The 8,108-nt window shown below is 43.6% G+C and overlaps 1 pseudogene; it reads left to right on the top strand.

Annotated features, from left to right (window-relative positions):
- Window positions 1-414: 414 nt before the first annotated feature.
- On the top strand, window positions 415-1,789 carry LOC148026162 (uncharacterized protein C57A10.07-like; annotated as a pseudogene).
- Window positions 1,790-8,108: the final 6,319 nt, after the last annotated feature.

An 8,108-nucleotide genomic window follows, 5' to 3' on the forward strand; every position in this document is an offset into this window, starting at 1 on the left:
AGAAGGGAGGGAAAAGAGGAGCGTGTGACGAAAAGGAAGGAAGGGGGCAATGCTAATTGGGGGAGAAAGGAGAGAAAAAGCGGGAGGAAGTTACGAACAAGGGGAGAGAGAGAGGAAGATGGCACTATGCAGAGTAAGTGCAGAGAGAAGAAGAAGGACCAAAAGGCCTCCAGTAGAAGAGCCAATGACTGGGAGCTCTCCTTTGCATCATCAAGGTTTTGCAAGAATTGCAACATGTGCCATACCTTGAACTCGTGGTCCATCGAGGTTGTACGTCAGGCACTGTGAAGAGCACTTTGGATTTGCAGTCGAAGGTGGTGCACAACGATGAGCCGAAGGAATTGACAGGTTTGGGGCAACGGCAGTAGTAGGAGTGAGCACAATGGCAGAAGCAGGGGTTTCGGCTTCGTCACCATGGGCTCGGTTGATGATGCAAATTCAGCAATAGAGAAATTCGATGGCAGGGAATTCATGGGGAGAAGGCTGAGGGTAAGCTTTCCTGATCAGTCCAGGAGTGAAGGTCCTCGCTCTCGAATTGAAGACAGTCCCAACAAGTTATTTGTTGGAAATTTACCATGGGGCCTTGATGATATCTCTTTGGAAAATCTGTTCACAGAGTATGGGCAGGATGGAGGCAGAGGAAGGGGAATAACACTCAGAGCGACGGAGGAAAGAGTTTTTTTTTTTACTGATTTCTTGTTTCTGTTTTCATGAAGAGATGGATCGATTGATCAAAAGAAATCACTCTCTGCCTTCGAACATCATCAGAAGAATTCACGCAGAAGAAGAAGACACAGAGGGAACGAAGGCTGCGTTGAAGCATTGACGATAATCAGAAGAAGGCTAGAAGACGGTGCGAACTAGGAAGTTGTGACGAAGATTGACAAACCTGCAGAAGTCGAGTGAAGGTGAAGGATGAGTTGACGCAGGATATGAAGGTGAAGAAAGCATGATGAGACAGCTGAAGAGGGACTTCGGTGAGCTCGGGACGACGAAGCTAATTCTCGAAGAGCATCAACGATGACTGCAACAAAGGCATTGAACGAGAGGGAAGGAAGTCGACAATGATATTGCTATCAAGCGGCTACCTTTGGACAGCGCATCAAGGCAGGGGTCGAATCGGCTGCTTTGAATGAGAATGCACTTCTCTTGTTTAGTGGAGGTGAGACCAGGAAGGATGCAGGACCTCGAAGTGAAGCACAGAGCTACTGGATTGTTGCAGAATCGGCTAATTGGTTTGGTAGAAAGCGTGAGGTTAGATGGAGGGATTTGACCGAAGAGCATGCAAGAGACAGCTTTGAAAACTTATTGTTCAGTATTTGCAGATTCAAGGAACTTACAGGAAAATATCCTTATAATATCACGGTTGTGAGTTATGATTTCAAGGAATATCAATTTGCAAATCTGCACAGATTGGCTGTCAGGTTTCCTGCCTCGCAGTTTTTCTACAAGGGTACACCTGCCTCCTCATCCTCTGCTGCAATGGCAGAAAAAGGGGAAGAAAGTGTTCTGATGCAGTTTCATGAAGACCCTTATGGTTGTGCTGAGTCTTTGCGTACAAAAAGAATGGCTCGAGATCCTTTTGTTTGAGTAATTCCCTACCCGGATGGATGCCCCGAACTCAGAGAGTTTTTTTTCATATTGCGGAACAAGTCCTTTTTCTGGGAAACTTCCATGGGATAACCCTGAAGGTACATATATGCACTGAGACATGCTGCTTGAGTGCTGCAGCTTTGTTTCACTCTTCATCATTCTACAAGAACTTTCTGCAGTTGTGACAGGCATTTGATTTTGGTCTTGAGCTCCTTCTACGCTCCACGCTGTCCAATCTCAATTGTCCTAACAAAGATCAGAGAGAAAAGATGACCTGAAGTCACAGGCAAATGCAAACAAATCAGACTGAGGAATAAGTGGAGAATGACAGAATGTTGGGCATATTGGGGTTGATGGCTCAAGAGAGATCTTAATTGGGCTGATCGGATTTGCAACAGTAGAGGTTGCTGAAGTACTACAGATGATGTCTGTGAATATTTTGGCGAGAGTGATGAAGACTTGCCCAATGGGACTGATCAGCAGATCAGAGTGATCAATGGAACTGATCAGCACATCAGAGTACTCAGTTCTTAAGTCTTGCTCAATGGAACTGATCAATAGATCAGGGTGTAGCTGCTCAATGAAATAGAAAATGCGACAGAATCGTATCCAGCAAATACAGTATCTATTCCATTGAGCAGTACTATGGTTAAAACTAGGCCAGAATAAGCAATGCCATTCATAATAAAAACAGATCTGCACTGAACTTTTCAAGTCACTAGAAAAAGAGGGCCCAATATCAAATAAGTGCATCCTTTCCTCTTCTTTGAATGCTTGTAAGTCACTAATACTGATCAGCTGACGGCCCTTGATTGGTTCTTCCAACCTCCTGGTACCTGTTTAAGAACGGGCTGCACTGCTTTGAGATCCCATATATTACTGGTTTTTCGTATATGAAAGAAAACTCTGAGAGCATCAGAAATCAGATGTGTTATTCAACAGCTGGTTCTCTCATTGTCGTGCATTAAGGAACATGCTTGACTGGATTATTAGAGAATACTCATTATTCTGTTCAATGTACCTGTCATCATACACCTGAACGCAGAACAGTTAATGAGATACTTCAGATTCTTCTAAACTTGAACCTCATGTAACTCACTTGAGAAGGAATATAGTGAACTTTGGCATCAAAAATTCGATTTCTTCTTGTTAGTCTCTTCCCTTGTTGCAACTTGAACTCCGTGTTCAGCAGCCCTTGCACGATCTCTTTGACATTTCTGGTGAACCCGACGTGAAAGTGCTGCGTCATCAGCAAGATGGGAGACTCGCAAGAAGAGATGACAGATGATAATGTCATGAAGAACCTGTTTCAGTCATTTACCATGTATATGCAGCAGCAAGCTCATGCAAAACGTGACAGTGATGCTATGGATGCTTTGAAAGCTGTCCAACAGGAGATGAAGCAGTTTAATGGCCAGCAAGTGTCAACTTACCTGCATTTGTATGAAGAAAAGATGAAGTTTTTTGGTGTTTCTCAAGATGTTTGGAGCCGCTACTTCTTGCGGATCGTGGTGCGCGCTCTTGAAGGTCGAATTGCAGAAATTCAAGAGGCACATGCAGGTTGGGCTGAATTTAAAAAGGCATTAAAAGATGAATATTTCCTGGAAGATACAGGTCTTATGAATCGCAGGAATTTTTTAGCATGGGTTTCTATGCCTAATAAGGGACTTTCTGTTACCGCTCTTCTGCGAGAGTTTGAAAGCCGTTATGATCAGCTGGATGGGACAGAACAGCAAGCTTTGGAGATGCAGAAAGTGGAGTTATTTTTGCAAGCTGCAGATGCTGATTTATAGGAAAAGTTGGATGATCTTTTGGAAGATCAAGCTACTGATTCAGGTTTAAAGACTGAATGGAGACATGTCATTGATGCTGTGAATGCTCTTGTCAAGAAGCAGCGCAGGAGAGTCAGATTGCATCGAAATACAGGATCAGTTCCTGAAAAATCCTTGGAGACTTCTTCTTCTACCCCTGCTGTTTCTTTGCCTAAGCCTACTCCTCCTGTTATGAATCCACCAGTTCCTGTTGCTCCAGTGCCCTTATCTGTAGATGATGTTATTAAAGGCTTGGCGGATTTGACAATTGAAGCAGTCAAAGCTGAAGTTGGTAAGTTAAAGGAGCAACTTATGTCAGTACCTACTGTAGCACCTGCTCCAGTGACTGCTTTTCCAGCTGGTCAAAGAAAAGGGCGACGATGTATTTGGTGTGACAGTACAGAGCACCAACACTGCAGAGATTGTGATGCTTTTCAGGAAGCACGTAAGAAGAATGTAGTGTTCTGGGGACAAGATGGAAAGATATGGCTGACAGAGACTGGCGTTCCTCTTGACACGAACTTTGGTAAGGGAGGTATGAAGAAGCTTGTTGATGATATGGCTGCGCGATCAGCTTATGTGAGTGTTAGAGGAGATGCTTCAGCTTTTGGAGTCCAGCTTGAGCAAAAATCTGATGGAGACTCTGCTTTATGGTCTTCTGCCTTGGAGATAGCGAGAAGAGGGAAAGTTCAAACTTCTACTATGACTTGTGTGGGCTCTAGCATCCGAGGAGAAACAGGATGGGATTCTCCTGTTGACAGGTATTCTATTTTTGCTTATATTGCTAAAACGCAGGGTTTAGATGCCAGGGTTGAAGAAAAGAGAAGAAGAGATGAGGAGGGTCCTAGTTCCTCCAAAAAGACTAGAGGGGGTGACTTTGTTTCACCACCTGTTACAGCTCCACCTATGTCAAATTCTCCAACTCAAACAGGTTCCGATCAACCAATGGAAGACAAGCAGAAGGAAAAGAGGCAACCAAGAAAAGAGGCACACCTGCCTCCTCATCCTCTGCTGCAATGGCAGAAAAAGGGGAAGAATGTGTTCTGATGCAGTTTCATGAAGACCCTTATGGTTGTGCTGGGTCTTTGCGTACAAAAAGAATGGCTCGAGATCCTTTTATTTGGGTAATTCCCTACCCGGATGGATGCCCCGAACTCAGAGAGTTTTTTTTCATATTGCGGAACAAGTCCTTTTTCTGGGAAACTTCCATGGGATAACCCTGAAGGTACATATATGCACTGAGACATGCTGCTTGAGTGCTGCAGCTTTGTTTCACTCTTCATCATTCTACAAGAACTTTCTGCAGCTGTGACAGGCATTTGATTTTGGTCTTGATCTCCTTCTACGCTCCACGCTGTCCAATCTCAATTGTCCTAACAAAGATCAGAGAGAAAAGATGACCTGAAGTCACAGGCAAATGCAAACAAATCAGACTGAGGAATAAGTGGAGAATGACAGAATGTTGGGCATATTGGGGTTGATGGCTCAAGAGAGATCTTAATTGGGCTGATCGGATTTGCAACAGTAGAGGTTGCTGAAGTACTACAGATGATGTCTGTGAATATTTTGGCGAGAGTGATGAAGACTTGCCCAATGGGACTGATCAGCAGATCAGAGTGATCAATGGAATTGATCAGCACATCAGAGTACTCAGTTCTTAAGTCTTGCTCAATGGAACTGATCAATAGATCAGGGTGTAGCTGCTCAATGAAATAGAAAATGCGACAGAATCGTATCCAGCAAATACAGTATCTATTCCATTGAGCAGTACTATGGTTACAACTAGGCCAGAACAAGCAATGCCATTCATAATAAAAACAGATCTGCACTGAACTTTTCAAGTCACTAGAAAAAGAGGGCCCAATATCAAATAAGTGCATCCTTTCCTCTTCTTTGAATGCTTGCAAGTCACTAATACTGATCAGCTGACGGCCCTTGATTGGTTCTTCCAACCTCCTGGTACCTGTTTAAGAACGGGCTGCACTGCTTTGAGATCCCATACATTACTGGTTTTTCGTATATGAAAGAAAACTCTGAGAGCATCAGAAATCAGATGTGTTATTCAACAGCTGGTTCTCTCATTGTCGTGCATTAAGGGACATGCTTGACTGGATTATTAGAGAATGCTCATTATTCTGTTCAATGTACCTGTCATCATACACCTGAACGCAGAACAGTTAATGAGATACTTCAGATTTTTCTAAACTTGAACCTCATGTAACTCACTTGAGAAGGAATATAGTGAACTTTGGCATCAAAAATTCGATTTCTTCTTGTTAGTCTCTTCCCTTGTTGCAACTTGAACTCCGTGTTCAGCAGCCCTTGCAGGATCTCTTTGACATTTCTGGTGAACCCGACGTGAAAGTGCTGCGTCATCAGCAAGATGGGAGACTCGCAAGAAGAGATGACAAATGATAATGTCATGAAGAACCTGTTTGAGTCATTTACCATGTATATGCAGCAGCAAGCTCATGCAAAACGTGACACTGATGCTATGGATGCTTTGAAAGCTGTCCAACAGGAGATGAAGCAGTTTAATGGCCAGCAAGTGTCAACTTACCTGCATTTGTATGAAGAAAAGATGAAGTTTTTTGGTGTTTCTCAAGATGTTTGGAGCCGCTACTTCTTGCGGATCGTGGTGCGCGCTCTTGAAGGTCGAATTGCAGAAATTCAAGAGGCACATGCAGGTTGGGCTGAATTTAAAAAGGCATTAAAAGATGAATATTTCCTGGAAGATACAGGTCTTATGAATCGCAGGAATTTTTTAGCATGGGTTTCTATGCCTAATAAGGGACTTTCTATTACCGCTCTTCTGCGAGAGTTTGAAAGCCGTTATGATCAGCTGGATGGGACAGAACAGCAAGCTTTGGAGATGCAGAAAGTGGAGTTATTTTTGCAAGCTGCAGATGCTGATTTATAGGAAAAGTTGGATGATCTTTTGGAAGATCAAGCTACTGATTCAGGTTTAAAGACTGAATGGAGACATGTCATTGATGCTGTGAATGCTCTTGTCAAGAAGCAGCGCAGGAGAGTCAGATTGCATCGAAATACAGGATCAGTTCCTGAAAAATCCTTGGAGACTTCTTCTTCTACCCCTGCTGTTTCTTTGCCTAAGCCTACTCCTCCTGTTATGAATCCACCAGTTCCTGTTGCTCCAGTGCCCTTATCTGTAGATGATGTTATTAAAGGCTTGGCGGATTTGACAATTGAAGCAGTCAAAGCTGAAGTTGGTAAGTTAAAGGAGCAACTTATGTCAGTACCTACTGTAGCACCTGCTCCAGTGACTGCTTTTCCAGCTGGTCAAAGAAAAGGGCGACGATGTATTTGGTGTGACAGTACAGAGCACCAACACTGCAGAGATTGTGATGCTTTTCAGGAAGCACGTAAGAAGAATGTAGTGTTCTGGGGACAAGATGGAAAGATATGGCTGACAGAGACTGGCGTTCCTCTTGACACGAACTTTGGTAAGGGAGGTATGAAGAAGCTTGTTGATGATATGGCTGCGCGATCAGCTTATGTGAGTGTTAGAGGAGATGCTTCAGCTTTTGGAGTCCAGCTTGAGCAAAAATCTGATGGAGACTCTGCTTTATGGTCTTCTGCCTTGGAGATAGCGAGAAGAGGGAAAGTTCAAACTTCTACTATGACTTGTGTGGGCTCTAGCATCCGAGGAGAAATAGGATGGGATTCTCCTGTTGACAGGTATTCTATTTTTGCTTATATTGCTAAAACGCAGGGTTTAGATGCCAGGGTTGAAGAAAAGAGAAGAAGAGATGAGGAGGGTCCTAGTTCCTCCAAAAAGACTAGAGGGGGTGACTTTGTTTCACCACCTCTTACAGCTCCACCTATGTCAAATTCTCCAACTCAAACAGGTTCCGATCAACCAATGGAAGACAAGCAGAAGGAAAAGAGGCAACCAAGAAAAGAGGCACACCTGCCTCCTCATCCTCTGCTGCAATGGCAGAAAAAGGGGAAGAAAGTGTTCTGATGCAGTTTCATGAAGACCCTTATGGTTGTGCTGAGTCTTTGCATACAAAAAGAATGGCTCGAGATCCTTTTATTTGGGTAATTCCCTACCCGGATGGATGCCCCGAACTCAGAGTGTTTTTTCTCATATTGCGGAACAAGTCCTTTTTCTGGGAAACTTCCATGGGATAACCCTGAAGGTACATATATGCACTGAGACATGCTGCTTGAGTGCTGCAGCTTTGTTTCACTCTTCATCATTCTACAAGAACTTTCTGCAGCTGTGACAGGCATTTGATTTTGGTCTTGAGCTCCTTCTACGCTCCACGCTGTCCAATCTCAATTGTCCTAACAAAGATCAGAGAGAAAAGATGACCTGAAGTCACAGGCAAATGCAAACAAATCAGACTGAGGAATAAGTGGAGAATGACAGAATGTTGGGCATATTGGGGTTGATGGCTCAAGAGAGATCTTAATTGGGCTGATCGGATTTGCAACAGTAGAGGTTGCTGAAGTACTACAGATGATGTCTGTGAATATTTTGGCGAGAGTGATGAAGACTTGCCCAATGGGACTGATCAGCAGATCAGAGTGATCAATGGAACTGATCAGCACATCAGAGTACTCAGTTCTTAAGTCTTGCTCAATGGAACTGATCAATAGATCAGGGTGTAGCTGCTCAATGAAATAGAAAATGGGACAGAATCGTATCCAGCAAATACAGTATCTATTCCATTGAGT

The sequence above is a fragment of the Lygodium microphyllum genome, chromosome 14, assembly GCF_053477565.2.
Source record: "Lygodium microphyllum isolate KBCC chromosome 14, Lygodium_microphyllum_v1.1.10, whole genome shotgun sequence".
NCBI classification, from domain to species: domain Eukaryota; kingdom Viridiplantae; phylum Streptophyta; class Polypodiopsida; order Schizaeales; family Lygodiaceae; genus Lygodium; species Lygodium microphyllum.